Raw genomic sequence first — 22,279 nt, forward strand, 5'->3', positions numbered from 1 at the left:
CAACTCCAATCATGTGTGTTTACACTGCCTTCGTCCAACTGCGATGCAATGCTGGATGAAACAAGTCCCTCTAAGTTGAGTTGTACAGATAACTCTTTATGAGCTACAACAGCAAGAGAGACAGTCAGCGACACAATTGACTGTTTCTTTATTGTTATTTTTAACACCTGAAACTGATGCTGGGGGGAGCTGTCAGACAAAGTGTTTAACAGCACTCTGCAGAATCAGCCTTTTTTGACAAAATCTATTGGACAACATTCATAAAAAGTGAAACAATTGACTGTGATAAGAAACAGGATTAGTTAAGATTAATAAAAACAATGAACTACTCAGGATAAAAATCAGTAAAAATATAAGAGGTACAGCTTTGTACACAGGGGGTGCCATATCAACACAATCCAAAGGTTCCTCACAGTAGCTATAAAGTGGTAAAATGATGTATTTGTTCTCCTTACACATTTTTTGACGAACAGATTTTTCTTCATTTAAATCTTTATTATGTTAATTTTCTTCTGAATCTGCAGTTCACTCTCAAGGATAATTTTACGAGGAGCTATAAATGTCCAAAGAATGTAACTGTGCAAGGGTAAAAGATAATGTGTGGTCTTATTACATGTTGATTATTCATCCATTAAAGGCCAAGTGTGTTTTATTCAATGATATATATACAGACACATCATCAGCCTCCATGGATCTGTTAAAGTGAACAGCCTCATTTTATTGCATACCCGTACCTGCTCATTCACAATGCTGTGTCAGCAGCTATAAAGCCAGAGACTGAAACATTTAATGTGGCCATCCATCCACAATGACCACACACACACAATCCAACACCCACACACCCACACACCCACACACACACACATAAATGCTCTGTGGAAATTGCATCCACTGTGAATATAGGAAAATAGGTGTCATTTCAGAATCCATCTCAGGAAATAAGCTGCATTTTCTTTCTCATGCGGTCCGATATTAGTATAAAGATAAGTTATTTCCAAACGCAAGAGATGCTGCCTTTCCTTTTTAATGCTAGTTTCTACTATTTGCTTACAAAAGTCGAACTGAAAAGAAAGAGCTACACATGGTATATTTAAAAAATCATGAATAAAATAAACAGGATGCAAAATTATGTTCAGGAAAAAAAGGTTTCATCTGAGGCTTACCCTTTATAAAGCTACAGTGAGACGTTTTGAGATCATTATGATATACACTTAAATTAACACCAATTTCTCTTTATGAGCTACAAAAGAAAACCAGACCATCAGTGTTCACACTAATTATTTTCTGCTGCTGCGGGGTAGTTGTGAAAACAAGTGACACACACAAAATCTTCCTCACAGGAGCTTTTAAACAATATTTTTAAAGGAATTCATTGGTATTTGTTTTGTTCACATTAGACTTTTAATCCTCTTGATGGATATTTTTGAAATGCCAACAATTCAGTTTATCAAAGCTGTAAACAGTTGTCAGCTGTCTGTATCCAAAATATTAAATGCCATGAACCAAAACCTTGAAGTTTAAACATTATTAAGGTTACAAAATAGCTCTACAGACATAGATAACTACAGAGGTATATTGGTCCTTCACTACAATAGATTTGTTGGCCAACCAGCTTGCTGCCCTTACAAACACAGACCATAAAGGTGACCAGGGTTCCGGCTTTGTGCACTCCACAGCATTTTCATGACTTGTCCTACATCAGACAAATTGAGATCAAGTCCCTGATTTGATTAGCTCTAGAAGTGCTCAAACTGTAGGATAATCACATTTTTTAAACCTGGATTTTATGCTTTGGTTGTGTATAAGGCAAGAGAAAGCTATCACAATAGCTTGTTTCAGATGTCAACTAGCCCACACGTGGGATCAAGGGCTGCTATCCTGTCACCATCCTGGTTGACTACATTATCCCCCACTGCCACAAAACAAAGACACATGTAAACATGTTAGCTGGGGTTGCCTTTTTGGCAGAATATGATGGAAACTACAACAAACACATGAGATGCAGCTACAACGAAATCTGGGAAAGCATTGACTTTTGGGTGAAGCTGGTGGAGGGTGAATACCAGAACATGTTTTGCAACATTTGCGAGATTTTCTTTTTCAATTGCACATTGAGGAGAGTACGACTTGAAGCAACACCCTGCATGCAAGACTCAACGCTTGGCCCATTTAAAGAGAAATGTCGATCTACGGAAAGGCCTACATTCCTACTGAAACTAAAAGAGGAATGCCAAACAGATAAGGTGACAGCAGCTAAAATTGCTAATGTTCATCACACTGTGCAGCACTCACAATCATACAGGTGGGCAGCAACAGTCTGCTTAAGAAACTGAAATTGCAGAAAATATCTTCTGGCTGTTCAAAAGCAGTGCCCAAAGTTAAAGAAATGCTTACACCTGCCTCTGGGTTGATATGCAACACCTGCATAGTGTGTGCATCCAAATCCACCTGTGGTAAAGCATTGTTTATATTTGTAAGCTAATGGTTTCAATAGAAGTGTTAAGTTTTTAGGGTTATTTGGACATTGATATCTAAGCAACTTCTATGCATTGCGTTAACATTGTCCCTCACAAACATACTCTTTTTCCCACATTTGGCCTGTAAGCACCTGGTCACCCTACACACCAGTGCCTTGAATGTAATTGGGATTTGTCCTCACTGGTCGCTGTTCTTGTTCCTGTCAGTCCATCTAATATTCCCAAGGCGACATTTTTTGGAACAGGTGGCTTCTGTGTCTGTGCAGGGTCAGTAGCGAACCACTCTGCACTCACCCTGACCGTGATGCTGTGCTTTCACTGACAGCAGGTGACAGGTAATAACCACCCAGCGACTAGGACGACAGCTGAGCTCGTCCTTGGAATGGCAGGAGGCAGACGAGAAGCTGCAGGAGATAGTCTCACCCTAAACGTATGAAACCACAGACACTAGTAGCAAATGAGATCAAGTGTAACTGATAATTAATTATGAAAGAAACATTTGTTAAAGCCATTTCAATATACTTCCAATACTGCCGACTGTGGCTTGAGCATGGACAGTTTGTTCAGCAAATATCATCCCCATCACATGTCAACCTTGTTGGGGAATGAAAACAAATCTGCTGTTAGTCCTTGTTCTGTAAATTGGAGAATCACACAATTAACTTTTGGCTTACTTCACTTAAGCTTGGCCGTTTAGTGAAGAATGAACTGGAGTAAGAAATGCTAGCAAAGCCTCATTACCCAAAGAGATTGGTTTGGCATTAAATACCTTAACTCTAACACTTTCCAACATGTTTTAGATGAGCTGGAACACCAACTGTTACCAAGGCCTTGAAACCCAACATTAAAGATGAACTTCACCCAAATGACTGAAATACCTGTAGAAAGTTTCTCACACTATTGGACAGCCTTCTTAGAAACGCCTCTCTGTAAGAGCAACACATTAGTTTGTTCAGTTTTGAAACGAGGTGCACAACAAACACGTACTATGCTTGTTTTTGTGTAATTTTAAGTTATTTTTAAACTTTGGTTCAAAGATGTAACTTATGCTTGGATTGGTTTTTGCTTTTTTCATGTAGACCCATGAAGAAGTGTGAAGACACTTCCGGATATAAAAACTGTAGTGGAAATTGGCATTTTGATACACACACTCGCATGCCCACACACCTAATAATTCATTATTTATCGCATACTGCTGCTACAGTCACAGAGTAGGGATTAATCAGACCTTTGACCCAAACACTAATTGCAGACCCAGCAGTATTTACTGCTGATTTGTTATCTCTCTATTGTGCTAAGTCGGCACTTTTCCTCCAAACTAAGACTTTCAGTGCTGAGAGACAGATAGTGATACAGTGAGAGTAATACCAATCAGGGGAAATCAGGTCGGAGTACTTCCTCCCATCTTTCACTCCTGTGCCCTTAACGCGTCTCCTTTTATTATCTTCACCCTGCACTCTCCAATTCTTCCTCAACTTGACACCACTTTGCCTGCAATTTCAACATGTCTTTGATATACAAGTAGGGGGAACTCCAAGGAAAACAGGCTGGGAACCACTGCTTTGTAAAGGAGAAATATGCAGGACACAAATGGAAAGGGACCAGGGGACTGCAGGTGCAGCAACAGACGTGAGAAGAGGCATCTGGACACTCACAGGCAGTTACATGTGGGATGAAAGTGAAGACACATAAAGCATATCAAACTCAAATGTGAAATATATATACTTTTAGAGACGGATAAATTATTGTTTTTGTTTCTCAAGAGACAGAATTGACAAGGGAAATGTGTAAATACCCAACACTTATTTGTTTTATTACCTGGACCAAACCTGGCAAGGAAAGAAAAGTAGGTTAAAGGATGGATGTTGTCATGGCTGCCACAATATGATGTATTAATAATAATAATAATAATAATAATAATTATTATTATTATTATTATTATTATTATTATAATAATTCATTTATTTATAAGCGCTTTTCAAAAAAAAAGACACTGCACAATAGTTAAAAACAGAAAGAACAGCACAGTAAGGACAGACTAACAGACGTTGCAACATTACACACAAATCATAAAGATAACAACAATAAAGGTAAACTACAGAGAACAGAAAGTACATCACAATCATACATTAAAAGCTTGTTTAAAAGAGGTGAGTTTTGAGAAGTGATTTGAAAGTAGGAGGGTCGGTGCAGTGTTGAATGTGTATAGGGAGTGAGTTCCAGAGGGAGGGGGCAGCTATGGAGAAGGCTCTGTCCCCCCAGGTTTGGTGCTTGGTTCTAAGAGGGGGAGACAGGAGGTTGGCTTTTGAAGAACAGAGGCTGCGTGCAGGAGTGTGAGGGTGAAGGAGAGCCGTGAGGTAGGAGGGGGCCTGGTGGTTAAGGGCTTTATGTGTGAGGAGAAGGATTTTTAATTGGATACGGTAAGGGACAGGGAGCCAGTGTAGATTTTGCAGGACAGGGGTGATGTGTTCGGGTGTGTGTGAGAAGGCGTGCAGCAGAGTTTTGGACGTATTGAAGTTTATTAAGGATTTTGGATGATGTGCCGAAAAGGATGCTATTGCAATAGTCGAGTCTGGATGTGATGACTGCATGGATTAGGGTTTCAGCAGCAGAAAATGAGAGTAGCGGACGGAGGCGGGCTATGTTTTTGAGGTGAAAGAAGGCGGTTCTTGTGAGCTGGGTGACTGGAATTGGTGAGTGATTTGGGGCCGATGATTATTATATTCGATTTTGCATAGTTGAGAGAGAGGAAGTTGGTGTGCATCCATGTTTTTATTTCATTGAGGCAGTTTGTCAGGGTAGAGCGACTTTCAGTGGTGAGTGAATTGGTGGAGATGTAAAGCTGGATGTCATCTGCATAACAGTGGAAATGGAGACCATGCTGGCGGATAATGTTACCAAGGGGGAGCAAGTATATGATGAACAGTAGGGGACCAAGCAACGAGCCCAGGGGGGGCGCCTTGGGACAAAGGAACTATGGAGGAGGAGCAGTTATTGATGTTGATAAACTGTTGTCTGTCGATGAGGTAGGATTTATTAGGAAAGAGCAGTGCCAGTGATGTTGAGTGAGTGTCCTAAGCGGGATAGAAGAATACTGTGGTTGATGGTGTCAAAGGCTGCAGTGAGATCGAGGAGGATGAGGATGTTGAGGAGGCCAGAGTCTGAGGAGAGGAGGAGGTTGTTGGTGACTTTGAGGAGAGCTGTTTCTGTGCTGTGCTGGGAACGGAAGCCGGACTGGAATGGTTCAAACAGAACCTGTTTGTATTGAGTCCAGGTTTCTTGAGGATAGGGGTAATGGCTGCCAGTTTGAGAGTTTTGGGTACTGAACCAGAGCAGTGGGAGGAGTTGATGATTGAGGTTATGAGATGGCTGGGAGACAGTGTTTGACGAGACTGGATGGGATGGGGTCGAGAATACTGGTGGAGGACTTCATGCTGGAGGTGACGATGGAAAGCTCATTTGGGGACACGGGAGAACTGAGACAGAGGTTCGGTGATGAGGCGAGGGGATGTGGGTAGGGATGAAGAGGGGACAGTGAGAGTGTTGAACCTGTTGTAAATGGTGTCAATTTTGGATTGAAAGAATTACATTTATCAACTGTGAAGGAGGAAGAGGTGTCACTAGGTTTGAGGAGTTTATTTATTGTAGAGAAGAGAGCCTTGGGGTTGGATGAGTCTGAGTGGATTAGGTGTGAGTAATAGGTGGACCGGTGGTAAATAGGTGGTAAAATTGTCAATGAAGGCCACATTGTGAGCTCTGCAGGTGGACTGCAGCCAGTAGTGGAGTTAGAAGGTTCTGCTGAAACGAGCGGCGTTGGACAGAGGCGCAGTGGGTCCGGAGATGAAAATGGATTTACCAGTTTGTATTAAGAGCTTGAAAAGTTGGTTGAAGTGCTCTTTGGTCAGTTCAGACTGTCATTTGTGCCCACATGAATGATAAGGTGAGTGATGGTGGTGGGAAGAGAGGGCAGAATCTTCCGGAGCCTTTCTGAAATGATGGGGACAGTAGCACCAGGGAGGCAGAGAGTGGTGGCATTGAAAAACTGTACATTCCTTATTATGGAGTCGCCTATTATCAGAGTCGTAGGAGAGAAAAGTGGACGAGGAGGTGAGGCCTGAGTGCTGACAGTGCGAACCTGTACGTGTCTGGTGATGTCAGGGCAGAGTGGACTCACTGGCTGAGGAGGTGCGGTCAGGGCAGGTGAATGCTCTGGTGAAGGGGACCGTTCCAGCTGAGTGCGGGGGAGTCCACCGGAGCGTCTGTTTACAGCTTCCACCAGCAGCCTTCTGCATTGGCAGGAGAGCTTCCCCCGTTGTTTGCTTTGTTGTCCTACGGAGACAGCAGCAGGAGCAGCAGGTGAAGATGACGCCGCAGAGGATGGAGAGGAGAGTACCAGAACAGGTGGAGAAGAGGCAGAGGTAGCATCGTCTTTTACAGAGGATGTGGCAGGAGCCATGATGTTTGGAGAAGAGGAGGCAACGGCAGCGACGGTTGCGTCAGAGGCAGGCTGAGCCGACTCAGGTGTGCAGCTGACAGGATCGGTGGGGGCTCGGACAGACACCGAAGAGGTCCCATTAAGCCTCACCCGGATCATCGTCCTGCAGTGCCGCGTAGTGATTAGTGAGGAGAAGCGGTGGGGGAGACCCAGATAGTCTCCCACTGCGTTTTCCACTCCTCATCACAACCTCGGCCCAGGACTCCCGAGGGTTTGGGGTCGAGCAGGAGGAGGGTCGGGGACGTAAAGGATCCTACAGCATCTGAGATGTCGGAGTGCATAGCTGTGATCCTCTTAGACTGAGAGGCTGCCAAGTCGATGTAGCTGGAAAGCATCAGGTCCTTCTTCTGTAGGTCCTCAGAAAGCCTGCGGACATTCTCTTTAAGGTTGGTAACCTCTGCTCTAGTGCGTGAGTGTCAGGCAGCCTTCACAACAAACAGTCTCCATGTTGTCGGGATGGGAGACGTTAGCAGCCCTGCTAGCAAGTTGGATCCGATGCTAAAAACAATTAGCTGGTGCTAGCAGCCGTAGGCTACCGTTTGATTGTCACTAGTACATTCAAAGTGTAACTTGTGTCAAAAGACGACAAAAGAACGCCGATTTGTCTGCGGTTGTAGCCTTTGGTCAAAACAAAAAACACTCAGTGATCAGGACATGAGAACACTGGGTAGAAACAATAGTTTTTGTAAAAGTTAGAGTTCTTGTATGACGTTTGTGAGCGGGGGGCTACTACAGGCGTACATTCAGTTTATTTCAGCCCGACTAGAAAAATCATTCAACCAACCAGGATAAGCAGTTGGAAGCATTAGATGTTCAGTTAGTTGATCAAAAACAGGGTCTCAAGACAAGGTAAAAAAATCAGTTCATGAGAACGCTTACTTGCAGGAACCGAGCTGCAACGCTCACCGGCGGCACTTCCGAATCTGACAGCTGGATCAATGAAGGGTAGGGTTGTCTTTTTACTGTATTTAGATGCTCAATTTCTGTATTGATGCAGACAGAATAACCATTTATCTTACCAATTTTTAATCACCAAGCCATGATATTTAGCTCCAACTGAGTGACCACCTGTTGGTATAAATGTGAGTGTCTCAAACCTATATGAATAGTGCTCTGATTGGCCAGAAGTCGGTTCGATTACATTCAGGCTTGATTGACTATCCTGTCCTTGGGAGCCTGTATATGTTATATGTATATGCTATATATGTATAGCCTGCTATGTTATTTTTTTTTTTTAAATCTGAATTTGACTAATTTAATTTGACTGATGAATTTGATTTCAGATTCCCCTTTCAAAAAATAGGACATATAGGCCTCGTGCTTTGTATTGAGGGTGGATAACAGATGTCAAAGCTCAACATTTCAGTTACAGATGTGAACATTATTTATGCTTCGTTACCTTCACTTTGTACAACAAGTTAACAAAGCTCTGAGTGAGAAAAGCGAGTGCTAGTGCCCTGTAGACCTCTCTCCATCCTCACTCCTCATCCGTCCAAATACAAACGGGGGGGAACTGTAATAAATAGGCCACATTTTCTCAAGGACTGTCTCTCTGTAGAGATACTACAATCACATAAATATCAAACAAGAACTTTGATTATATTTAAATGACAAATTTGACATTATGATAACGATGGACTAAAAGAGAACATGAATTAAACACCTTCCATCACCTCAAGCAAACCATGTCAATTTAGCATAATTTTTAACATGTAAAATGAGACAAGTTGTAATTACATGTAGTTTATAATCAAGTGATTATGTGATTGCTTGGTGCAGGAAACAGAAATCAAATTACATTTACATGTGTGAAAACACAAAACAAAACCAGTCTACTCTTTATCAAATTTCAATCAACATTCCCGTCTTGCAAATATGCTTTGCTCTCTTTAGCGCTGATTAGGAATTCAGTTTTCAAACAGCTGGAGGTGTAAATACCCATATAAAAAATGTGCAACTCATCCCCCAAAAAATAGTAGTAAGGTTACAAGGTCATGTCTGCAGACAAAGTCACATTTTCTATTCCCCCTTGTCACCTTCTCTTCAATTCCACCTTCAGTCCCTTCCTATTCTGTCTGCACCTAACACATGCCCTCTCGCTCTCTCTCTCTCTCTCTCTCTCTCTGGGTCAGACAAAGCCTAATTGGTGTTTGGCCGTATGAGTTACTCAGCAGCAGACTGTTTGACCCGCACTGAGCCCCGCTAGAACAAACCTACCAATTAAGTTCTTATTATCCAGTCAAAGGGAAGCTTTGTCTTTAGGGTTGTGTGTGTTATATGTGTACATGTAAGAAAAAGAGAGACATTGAGGTAGTAAGTGTGTGTGTGTTTATGTCTGGGGGTAAAAACACTTTGTGAGTGTATTTGCGACTTTGTATATGAAGAAAATCTCTGTATGCATTCTTTTCCTTATATGCTATACTTTTTGAAGCATCTTTCAATATGGCTTAAAGTCAGCTGATACATTTGAAAAGAATAAAAACATGAAATATACAATCATATTACCTATGCTTGACAATCTAAAAAAGGGAGAGAAGAACTGTTTTGAAAAAAATAAATGGGATGTTTAACTAACACATGGGATAGACAAGATGATGTGCTGTATGTATTACCTATAGGAATATATTATCTGCCCTCAAAATAAAAATAGGAAGCGGATGATAATGCCTCCTGAATGTAAGTGAGAGAACATGAGAGAGTATGTGTGTGTGTTAAGATGGCTGAAAAAGTACAGACACATAAATTGATGTGTACAAGTGTGTGTGTGTGTGTGTGTGTGTGTGTGTGTGTGTGTGTGTGTGTGTGTGTGTGTGTGTGTGTGTGTGTGTGTGTGTGTGTGTGTGTGTGTGTGTGTCTCTATGTGTAAATCAGCCTGTCCTTTCCAGCTGTCAGTTCTGCTCTGTGAGGTCAGGCCCTTTCATCTCTATTTCCTCTCGCTGATCTTCTCCTTGTTCTCTGAAGAGGTATTACAGTATTTATTTTTTCTTTGTTGGTCAAGTTTACTTGATTATTATGTTCATTAGTTTTAAAAATAAATGTATTCATATTTGAAACTATCAAGTGTTAATTTTAGAGCCCATAAATACTTGTTTATCATTTATATAATTCTCTAAGGAAATACTGTAGATAGACTCGGACCGTTTCATGAAATAACTAAATACCCTTAATTTAGTCAGATTGAGTTTAAATAAACCTATTTTTGATGAATTTTGATGAACTATGCATGTTTTACCTACTTTTTAAAATGAATATAATTCTGTAAACTTATGGGCACAATCTGAAAACTTATCTTTATTTAAAAAATGAATCAAACCTTGAAGAAAACTCTGCATCAATGACAGAGCTGTGTGCCTGCTGTTTAGACCTTTGGGCTACAACTCTGGCAGCCAGCAGTGCACTTTCTGTCAATTTAATTGTCCAGAAAACTTTGCAAACTTGGTGTGTATATTGAGCATCTAGAAAACCAATAGTACCTTTCAGAAAGGTTTTGGTAAAGATTTTAGCCGCCTAAATGACAGCGCCTGAATGTATTTACAGCTCCCATGAAATCGCATCCTTTCTATAAGTCTGTTTTCATTGTTCTGCCTCCTTTCTTACTTTATCCCTGATAAATCTCAGATCTAACTCTTTTTGCCATCTCTACTTCTTAACTCTTTCAACCTGTCCTGCTTCCTGTTCCTTTTCTATCCTCAAAGTCTATATATTTTCCCCTTACCTTGCTCTCTCTGTCTTTCCTTTTACATTTCTGTCTCTTCCCATCTCTGACCTCTGCATGCCTGTCTCTATTAGCCTTCTTCCAGCCCATCCTTCTTTATCTCATGAACTCGTCTCATCTTTCTGTTCCCTTCAGAGCTGACCTGACAGCTTAGCTCTTCAGAGCCTCAATCTTTTATCTTTCAACCTTTATCAAACTCTCTGTGCTCTTTCCTTCATTTGCTCCCAATTTTGTCCCCTGTTCTTTAGTCCTCTGTCTAGAACTGCTGAACTTACACCCCACATCTCATGGTATACATTTATAAGACCTTCTTCATTTTATCTAATTAAACTTCTCATAAGAAGTACTGTGTTCCTACAGTCTATCTATAACACACAATTTTGCTGAATGAGCCCACAGCACTGAATCACAGGCTAAAGGCCGGGAAACCTCTCACCTCAATTAATAAAGCCGTATATGATCTTAGTTGAACACTGTGACCCCAGGTTTGTGACTCCACAGCTCAAGTGCGCAGTGTCTCAGGTTCAAGGCAGGTTTTCTTGCAATGATTAAACAAAGAAAATTCACACTATCTCTTGCCACTGCAGGAAATTAAATCCTGACAACGAGATGATGAGTCTAATATATAGGTGGGTATTTTAAATGTCAACTGTAATGTAATTGTTGGATAATTATGTAGATATTCATGATGGGAAGTGAGTGTGGTAGGTGTGACATAACCTCTTTTAAAGGAAAAGACAAATTAACAGTGGATCACATGACTACTTGTATGATAAAGGGATGGCTTGCAGGGATGAACCCCTTTCCGTCTCAGCTCTGTGGAGCTTATTGATTAGAAAATTATTCACACTTTTCACTTCAACATTTACTATTGTCTACTTCAGCATCTGGCAGCTGTTTGAAAAAAAAAAACCTCTTAAACTTTTACTGTATCCTACCTGAACCAAACAGACAAAGCAAGCACAGCAGTCAAAGCCAGATATTTCTCTCAGGAGTTGATGTCTGAAAGAACAAAGAGAAAACTATTACATTTACCATCTGGCGAGAAGAATTATTGAAAAGTACTGCTAATGTTTCTTGAAAATTAGTGGACCTGTAAATTGACAACTGTTTACAGGTTAATGTGGGTTAAAACTAGTTTATTAGGACACAAATGCTCTGACATTTCTGCAGTGTATATGAAGTCTTAAGCAGCTGTACTAAAGACACAGTGGTCCTTGTTTGGGCAGCAAAGAGGTGTGCTAAATTCACATACCCAAAATCCCCAGCTTCCAACTCTGCATGGTAAAGCTTAGAGAGACCCCAAAAATTATTCAAATTACTTTCAATCACATGGTTTCATTTCACTGTAATCATATTTGAGCTGCTGCATAAGAATACTCTGGGGTTAACAGATTTAATGTCATGCGAATACAGAAAGAAAATGACCCTGCTTCAGGTCCAAAATACATGATATTTTCCAAATATGACAATTATGATAACGTAATCATTTTAAATTGACACATAAATTAAAGGAGCATGAAGAGGATTTTGATTAGAGTAATGTTTCATCGTTGTAAGACGAGCTCACTCTTATAGTTTAGTCTGCGTAGTTTCACTCTGTGAGTTTCCTACTTGCAGTCCCAATGAATTTTTAAGTTTAGAGATTGAACACACTATCTCATAAGCATGAATAAAATAAGGTGTTGCTTTTGCAGGGATCTGGAGTAGATATGAGGAATAGGTGTGGCTTTTAATGTGCAATTTGTTTTCTGTCTAGTATCTCTGTGACAGAAGAGCAGCAATCCAAATAGTATGCCTCATAACTCCCGAGTATATCAGAGCTAGAAAGTTGATTCTTTGAAAGCTTAAATATGTGCAGACTTGATTTTCTTTGTATATTTTACAACCCAATATAACAAGCATGGATGAGTAAAATGAGTGTGACTGACAAAGAAAAGTCCCAGAGGTTCAACTTGCCAACAATAATTAACAGCAGGAAGACACCTGACTGCTCTGCAGGATGCTATGCCTTTTGAAATCATTCCTCTCCTGTGTATCACCATTCATCAAGGAGAAGAGGCATTGTGCATGACTGTGATAGTTCATCTCCTGATTATTGGGTGTCGGCTGGGCTAATGATGGGAGTGGTAACCAGCGTAAGCATCCACAGCTGGTGAATAGGGATGGATGAATGGATTACAAAATCTTGCATGAATTATTAATGCGCGCCCTCGATAAAAGTTACCTCTGAGGCTGTGTGTTTGCCTGTATTGATGTGTATCTGTGTGTGTGTGAGTGCTATATGGAAGACTCTCTTCATAAATAATGAACATTAAATTCTCGCCTCGACAAGAGATTTCACACATCTTAAACTCTAAGGAAAGCTACATGCGTGTTTGTGTGAAATGAACAGATGTGTTTTGTGTGTGTGTAATAGAGATGAAGAGAAGATGTGAAAGACGAAAGTGAAAACAACTTTGTCAGAATTACAATCTATTTACGTGCGTGAGCGCATGTTGCACGAGCAAGACTCTTGACTGTGTGACACTCAAATGATGTCATTATTCAGACATTGAGCGGGAGGCTGGTTGAGCTTTTACTCTTATGTTTGTATGTGCGTCAGAATGAAGGATTTTAAAATGCAGCAGCATCTTCCCCTCATTTCAACTTGTTTTTCTCGTCGACGTAGAGAATCTAACACCGCTTTATGCCACGCCAGGAGCCTCAAACAGAACCAGCCACTGCGTTTTAGAGCATTCCGAGTATCTAAGAACTTTTTTTACATCGCCTTTGTCTCTCTCTTTAGCAGTGTATGGCTTGTTCTTGCTGTGTGTCTGTGTTTTGTCTGTGTTGACATGTTAACAGACTATGTGTTTGTGCTAAGACAATTGTGGGATCATTTATTTGTTTGTTATTTGTTTTGACCAAAAAAAACACCAGAAAATAACTGAAAGCTGTCTTCAATTATTTAATGGGATTATTTAATGTACACTCAACTGGTACAAATCAGGCCAAAATGCATATTACTTGACATAATGTCAGCTTTACTTCTCATAATCATTACATTATATTATTATGTATTTTGTTTTTTCATTGTCTTGCAGGCAAAACAAATTGCTACTGACTAAAAATCAACAACAATGAAAAATATTCTTACTTGTTTAAATTATCATTAAGTTAGAAGGACTATCTTTCAGACCTACTTTCACTTCAGTACATTCCTTTCCTACTTTGAAGTCAGGCTAACTGAGGAAGTGCACACTTCTCACCATGATCTATGTGAGTAAACTGTTCTCCCATCTCCAAACCCTTAACTTCAGTTCTCATCACATCGTGTACTCACCAGATACTGGCAGTGGTCTCCTGCTGAAAACTTTGTTCTTCTCAATGAGTGTTCCTTCAGGAAAAGTTTGGTAAATTTCCCAAAGCATTGGGAAGTCTGTGTCATACTTTTATCCTGCCATATTTTATCTTCCTTCTGGAGATGACTGAAACATGTAAATGAGCAAAAAATAAAAAAATGTTTATTGTACAGAAAAGGAGCAGTGAGAATAATTCATGAAGTGGATTCAAGGGAACACACAGACAGACTGTTAAATAAGTCAAGACTCAAGAAACTTAGGGCTGGTTTAAACCACACAAGGCTTTCAAGAAATCAATGTGTACTCGTTAAACAAGAAAGTTTAAGCGACTTTCATAAACAGGGTTTAAATTTGATTTAGTTAGTCAAAGATGTTGGAGTCCTGGAGTAAGGTACAGCAACTGGGATGAGTCTCATTAGCTTAATTAATTCATCAGAGACGACAGCCTGTTTGGAGACAAAAACGTTATCCCCTCTGTCGGGATGCATGTATTGACTGAAGCAGAATATCCACATGTTCAGAATTGCATTGATAAAAAAAGACTTGCAGCGTATTTGAAAGCGTGGTGCGACGCTGATGGACCACAGCTCACACGGAGCATGTGGGAAATTGGTGGTTAGTCAGCATAGATGCAGACTCTCTATTGGAGAGTTTAATATCCCTCTCTCATGAAACACTCAAAGGTTTTGTATGGCACTCAGTTTGGCAGACCTTACACATGAGCGTGCAGACAGAGTGGAAGTATGTAGGGAGGGCAGTTATGGTGTGGTTTGATAAAGGCCATTTCTCTCTCTCTCTCTCTGTTGCAGGACTGCCACTCCCCTCCTGCTAACATCTAAGACTCATGAGTGGAGCTGAGGATGTGAACTCCAGATATTGCAGGATAATGGGATTTCAAATAATCAAGTCCCTAAATTTAGTAGAAAGTAGACTTTTAAACATTGCTGTAATAACTTTAAAGATGGCAGTGGTACTGTACATGAAGCAGCTGCAGTGTGGAATATTAAACAGCTCACTCATTTATTCATGAATTTCAGCATGCATGCCCAATATACAAAGGCATCCCCAAATGCCACAATGACAGAGAGGAAAGAACAATTTGTGTTTTTCACATAGAATATTACAAGATTGCATCAGCCTTGCGAGAGCAGCTTTAAAGAAAAGCCTGCCTTCTTTCACAAAGAGGCTCTGTTTGTGACAGCACTTCTTCTAGATGTAAATTCTGAACAGTTTCTGTTGAGAACTTTGATCATCAAACAATCGATCCATCTTTGCTAATACATGCTGTACTAAAGAGACATGTGTGCCAAAATATGTTTGAACAAACTCCTGTGGTAATTCAAGTCTGTTGTGTTGCAACAGTATTGGCTACACTTATTCTCATCTTTATAATCTCTCTTTAGATTATACATAGAAATGTAGACTCTGTACACAGTTGTTTGATGTTCAGCATGTGAAGTGTTTCTGTTTCTGTTTGTTTGCAGTTTGAGCTGTATTGACCAATTTCGTGATATCAGCAGTCGTTGGTGTATACAAGTAAAATGGTCTGTGTCGACAATATACAGGCAAAAATGATCAGCGTTGATGACATACCAGCTCCCATTGAAGGTATTGTTTTGATGATTTATTTGTTTCTTCACCTACAGTAGGTTGCACTGTAACTTTGAACATAAAATGTATATAGATCTACTCAGGGTTGGACTGACATTAGTTGTGTGAAATTTGGATCAGATTGAACCTTGAATTAAGCACAGCTTATTTCTAGTAGGGGACGCTTTGTCATCAATCATGGAAAATCTGGAGAAGATTAAGAAACAAATGCCGCAATGTATACCGCTTGTATAGCCTATTGTTTGCAATCTGTTTGCATGTAAAGGATGTGTATGTGTATTCAGCTGTTACTGTGATGGCTAAGCCGTAGAGGGTAATTCATTACAAGCAGGTTTACATAGGTTTGACACCCATGTCCTGTAAAATTACACAGCTAACTAGAAGATCAACAAGGAATGAGACAACTATTTGGTGTAAGATGGATTTATGTATTTATTTACATATAGTTACATACATAACTTGGCTTAAATTACTTTCTGCACCTGGTAAAGCTGCTAAACATGAGACGATGACACAGATAACAGTACAGCCTAACGTTATGGTGCAATCTGTAAAAAATGATATCTACAGGGATGTACAGATGCTGTGAGACATTATACCCAGACCTACTTGCTGAGCAGTAGTGTAACCTTTGCAACATGTATCAATAATATGTTATGTTTAGGGAAGTAAAAGCCAGGCCAGTATTCACTCTTGCTCCCTTTCCTGCTCGGTCACTCTGTCTTTTTCTCTTCTTAGCTTCAAACGTCACTGTCCTATTCCATAGCTTAGCCTCAGCCATTGTATCAAACAGTACTGAGATATCTGAAGGCTGCTGTGTGAACTAGAGCCGTAAAGCAGTACGTACCGCCAAGACCGCCTGATGGACGGTTTGGGTTTTTATAATACATATAACTCTTTTTAAATAAAAACTACGAGCCTCTCATCCTAGGACTTTTCTTAAATATGTGTCTTGTATGTTTTCTGAAACCTGTGTTACTAAAATAAAACACACAAGATTTCAGAGCATTTATACCTCTAACCGCCGCCGCCGCCGCCATACAGACGGCAGTTGAAAATGATACATTTCCCTGGATTGTTTTCGCGCGTCGTTTTATTTTTTATTAGTTATTGTTTCTATTTATTGTATTCATATATATTCAACAAAGGGAATTGGGGAATTCAGCAAAGAGCAACATATAGATAGGATACACAAATAGATAGATAGAGACCATAGACGGATAGATACATGCTCATTCTTGAGCTGGCAAAGGAACAGAGAGAGGAACACCTGCGTGTCAAGGCCAGTCTGACGTCGGTGCCCACAGAGCAACAGCATCCACAAGAGCTGAGAAGGAGTCAGTGTAAGAGAAACACGCACTGCATGAAAAATATGACCGTTGTCTCCTGCAAGGGGTGCAAGCACCCTGTGAGTGGGAAGTGCACTGTAAAGGTTGAGCACTTTATGGTGCAGGTAGGCTATGTGCCAACATTTAAAAGGTTACCAATCCTGCCTTATGCTGATAGTCTATTTGGTTTGTTGATAAAAGTAATTTGTATTTAACTTCATCAAAAAAAAATCATTATTTGTGTGCGTCTAAGCACAAACAAGTACATTTGCATATGCCGTCTGACAGACGGCTGCGGCGCTTGGAGGGGTTGTCTAGAATGTTGGCGGTCCTAGTGTTAATGCGAGTAAACCATGACCATGTGCCAAAGTTATATAGTGCTAATACCAGGCAAACAGGCCACACTGTGGACATTAGATATACTCTTTTCTCCCTGTTGAAAGTCATTTTACTATTAGATGGACTTTGGAACTACTATTTTAGGGTGAAAACTTACATAATGTTGCTGTACAGGCCCTTTTAAAAAAGACTCTCAATCGTACAGATTCCAACCTGTACACACCCAAACATCAGGTGGACATCGGGCAGAAGACGCTAAATCCATTCCCCACCCCACTATTTTTTTTGTGACTCTTCATTACTTTGTGTTTTTACCTCTTTTATGTCCATCTAGCAGATTGTATTAATTTTACTTTTACTTTTAAGCCATACTATCATATTTTTTGCAACTTTTTAAAAGTAGCTTTAGTTAATAACAATAAAACCAGACCTTAAAATTTGCTCTCATCACTGACTCTGACTTGTGTCACAACCCTGTCTCTAATGACTTTCCCACTTTAGTCTTTATATCTGTATTCTAGAGCATGGTGTCTGTATGACGAGTCCATCGATTGCTCTGCAATGAAAGTGGAGAGTGGTGTGGGAGAGGGCCATGAAAGTGTCTATGATTCACTCTGTAAATCAATGGGACACACTGCAGAGAGACACACAAACATTTCATGGAAACTAATCAGGGTACAGGCTATAAATGCAGGACCAGTGTCTGGGTGTGTATCAACCTCAGCTCTTGGCTGCTGCAGGATCATTTAATATGAAAAAGAAATCGTTTGGGTGCAGAAAATGGATTGTTCAGCACGTTGTTGCACCATAATGAACACTGCAAAGAATACCTTTATTTTGGTCTGCTGTTTGTAAAAGCATGCATTTAAGGGTAAGATGAGTGTAAGTTAGTGTTGTTTTCATGTGAATGGCTGCGAGTGTCACTGCCAGCTTTCCTGTATATGCATGTATGTATAGGTTGAAAAGTGTGTGGGCGCAAACTTGTGTCTGAGTGGACATATGTGTGTAGGTGTGTACATAGGGAGACATGGTAATCACTACCCCCTTAATTCCACCCTCCATCCGTCCATATAGGAGCTCAATCCTACAAAGAAAGCAGGGCTGCTCACAGGGCTGCGGATGTGAAGAGTTGTTTGTCAGCCATGTGAAACATTCCCAACTGGATTTCCTTGGCAAAAGTTTGGTGTGGAAGGGAGGGAACTAAAGAGGGTAAAAGAAAGATGATACAAGCTATTTTAAACTTCTTGTGATCACCTTCACACCCTCTGTTTTCACACTGAAAATACTGATTCTGGCCCCTAGTATATCTTGCATGTTTTAAAGTAGATTTTTTCATTGATTTTAATGTGTTTCGGAATCTTTCATATATTTTTTAAATGAATAGTTACATGTATTCCCACTTTTTAAATCAATTCTATTAAAAGTTAATAGAAACAAAATATGGGCAACGTAATTAGCAGGTACTGCACATGTGCAGACTTCTCTGAAGCAGAATGAAATTCCGCCATTTTTTTTCCTCCCGCTTCTTCGGTCTCCTTCAATGCTCATATCCAGCAGGCTCAGCAATTTCGGTAAGTAAGCAATATATAACCATGTGTGGTTTATATTCCTACGTAAAGATTGTTCTGTTAACACTCTCACAAACATGTTATTAGTTAGCTAAAACCATTGTTGTGTTTTTGTTAGATTAAATTAGCCCTGCCATGGCTAACCTACATTTAAACTAGCATAGCTTCAAGCCTAATAGGCTATTTTTCAGACTAGTTTTAAGTATGTTTTCTAATCGTGTTAGTGTGATAACATTAGGAGAATGAAAATCTTGTGAAAGTACGTTGTAAAGGGGACTTATGGTGCTTGTTTACAGCACAGGGTTAATGTTAGCGCTAGTTCCAATGTAAAGTGAATGGCCGCCCTGCCACTGAGGTTGAGTGCAGGCTGCCTTTTCAAACCATGATTCAAACGGTGTGGCAGACACGGCAGCAACAACCCGTTTTCAGAAATCCTCTCAAGCAGGCCTAGGAAAAGAAACTATAACGGTATCTTTTATAATTTATCATCTCCAAAAAGATTTTTTTAAATGTTCGTTAAAAGTCCGTTAAAAGTAATATTTACAGCCACCGGATGAGGAGGGGGCGCTGTAGAAAAATTTATCCGTTAGTCGCCACCCGCCATTTATTAAACAGAAGAAGACGAACAGTCTGGTAATGTGAGGTAACGTGATGGACTAGTATGAGCGTAATAAACTCACAGGCAAACAGGCAAAAATAGTGACAGACAGACAGAGAGGTAAGCTGAGGCGTTCAATTAGTCTCAATACTGACGCGAGTGATAGTAGACAGTATCGCGACGATAGTTTTCTGCTCTCATGCCAAGTCCCCGTTTTGTAGCCTATATGCTCAGATATTTATGCTTTTTATAATGCCATAGACAATTCAGTGCCCATGATGACCATCTCGAAGCACTACAAGACAGCATTTATATTTAATGTATTGTACAAATAACAGTTGATTTTGAGAAACCTAATGTGTTTTGTAATTAATTCTTCCCTCTTAATTTGCACAATTTCCATAATTCTTATTCTCTCCAAAACTTTTGATAGAATAAAAATCTTTCTGCATGTAACATCTACTTAGATTAATAGTATTTAGTTCTGATGTAGTTAATTAATGCTATACAGTGTTTTTTAATGCTTATCAGAGAAATATCACCCCTACCAGAAAATAGACCAGCGGTGAATAAATAAGTTAATTACACAATTAATTAAAACAATAAATCAATAAAATCCATGTATGTCTGTCATGTTCTACCCTCTTAAAATGTGCAATTTGGTGCAGATTTTTATGGCAATGTTAAAATGTGTTTTTAACTTCAGTGATCAGCTTTGAATCGTAGGCTTACAATGACCTGTGCTGCCTGTTGACATAAGTTACCTATTATCTGTCAATGAATTGTTTTGTCCCTTAACAAGCTTACCATTTATGTTTTCATTACTGCTCATTTTGCAGGTTTTCCTGCTATTTTGCTGGTCTCCCTGATGTTGGCGTGATGTGAACCCAACTCTTTCTGGAACTCATATTGTTTTGGTAAGTGCATTTAACAAACTGTTCACAGCTTTAAGAAAATAAATAAGGGATAAGAAGGAGCTCAACACTGGTACCTATCATTGAGAGGAGCTCTTATATTCATGCTGGAAAAAATACCACTACAAAGACTCATTTCATGATTTAGCATTTTCTATGTTTGATTTTGCGTCTTTGTTCTCTATATCGTACGATAATGACTAACGCTAGCAAAACATAAATATGCCACTGATAATGTGTAACCAGCCTTACACTTCATCATTTGCATACTTTTCGGATTATCGTTCTGTTTACTCTGCTTAGAATGAGATTCCTTGGCCCAAACTAAGTAACATTAAACACATAGATTTTTGTATGCTTTACAGTTACTGCCTTTATTTAATCACAATTGATGCACACATTCACTTGTGTAAAATTAGTTGCAAAAATACTAGCAAGGTTTAAATAACCAAACAGCCTATGGGTCTAGATTTGATTTCTTCTCATTACCTTATAGTTATACCTATGGCTAATCCACACTGTACTACACATGCTATCGGACACGTTTTTGTTTTGTTAATGTAAAAATTAGGATGTAACCTTTAATGATATAGTAGCTATAAAATAACATTACATCAATGACTGAACCCAGTGCCTTTTGTCTTTTATTTATTTATTTATTTATTTATAGATACATGCTGAATTCCAGCGCATAACAACAATCCCTCTTGAAACGACCTTCATGGCGCAGTTGGACAGCCATTTAGCTCAACTGACATCTGTTTTCCAGAAGAAGGGAGGTGTTTCTGGCCAAAAACTAGCCAAACACCTGGTGATCTTGCAAGAGGTAAATGTGAGTATACACTGTTGTATAGAAATTGTAATAAAAACTGGAGTAAGTTTTTAAAAATCTACCTGTCTACCACAATATACAGTAGTCTTGATTATTTGAGAACGTGCAACACATGTTTCTTAGGAAATATGGCTCCATTTATGGTATTGTATAATGAAGTCATGGCATATATTTTTTAAGATTAACATGGGTTGAAAAAACGATTTATTATCTAGACATTTTTTTAATATTGGTGTGTTAAAGAATAATTATTTGTTATAACAATTGTTATCCTTTTACACAGGCTACAAGTGATGCCAACCTTGAAAGGGCAGCAGTCCTCTCGGCACTTTGTTTTAGTTCTCGAGTCCTCGCTTTCCATACAATGTAGTTGCAGCTTCAACGTGGACATGAGAGCTTCAGAGAAACTGGCTCTGCCCCTGTTTGAAACAGCAATCTGCAACTGGTTAATATGGCCGGAGTATTAGCCTAAAATACCTACAATGTAAACTGTGTGACTCAGTTATCCAAGGCTTTGACTTCACCTTCACTTTTGTTAAGATTGTCCGCAGATCCCAGTTTTACTGATGTCCCCTTGACTGTTTTTTTTTCTTTTTTTTGAACCTGAGCTCTGTAATTGCGTTTTGTGTTTAAGCTGCATTGTTCAGGCTCGCGTGTTTGAGGTTCAAAAGAGAACATTTATGTGAAATGTTAACTTCAGAACTGCAGTTTCACTTTTTCAGTGTTTGGTGCTAGTACAATTCAAGGAATGGTTTTGAACAAGTTGTACTTAATGTGACAAAATAAAGTGTTGAAAATATTTTGTTTGCTTTGTCTGATTATTAAATGTATTTGGTCCAGCTAAAATAGCTTAAAATGTTTAATTTAATTGAATGTAATTGTATTATGTAGAAATTACACAATTAAGTTCATCTGTATTAACATAATTCAGTTTAGTAAATTGAAGATAATAATTATTAGTAATTCTAACTAAAAATATGAGTAAACTCTATTCAAAATAGTTTAGTAAAACCAACGTAGCATTTTTAATAAACTAAATAAATACATTTTATATAAAC

The 22,279-nt window shown here is 39.4% G+C and overlaps 1 long non-coding RNA gene across 1 annotated transcript; it reads left to right on the forward strand.

Annotated features, from left to right (window-relative positions):
• Positions 1–19,456: 19,456 nt before the first annotated feature.
• Positions 19,457–21,989, forward strand: LOC136179407 (uncharacterized). Its single transcript, XR_010666537.1, has 3 exons — positions 19,457–20,392; positions 21,060–21,215; positions 21,505–21,989. It is a non-coding gene; the product is annotated as an uncharacterized lncRNA (long non-coding RNA).
• Positions 21,990–22,279: the final 290 nt, after the last annotated feature.

Source organism: Labrus bergylta, chromosome 1 (assembly GCF_963930695.1).
Source record: "Labrus bergylta chromosome 1, fLabBer1.1, whole genome shotgun sequence".
Lineage (NCBI taxonomy): Eukaryota > Metazoa > Chordata > Actinopteri > Labriformes > Labridae > Labrus > Labrus bergylta.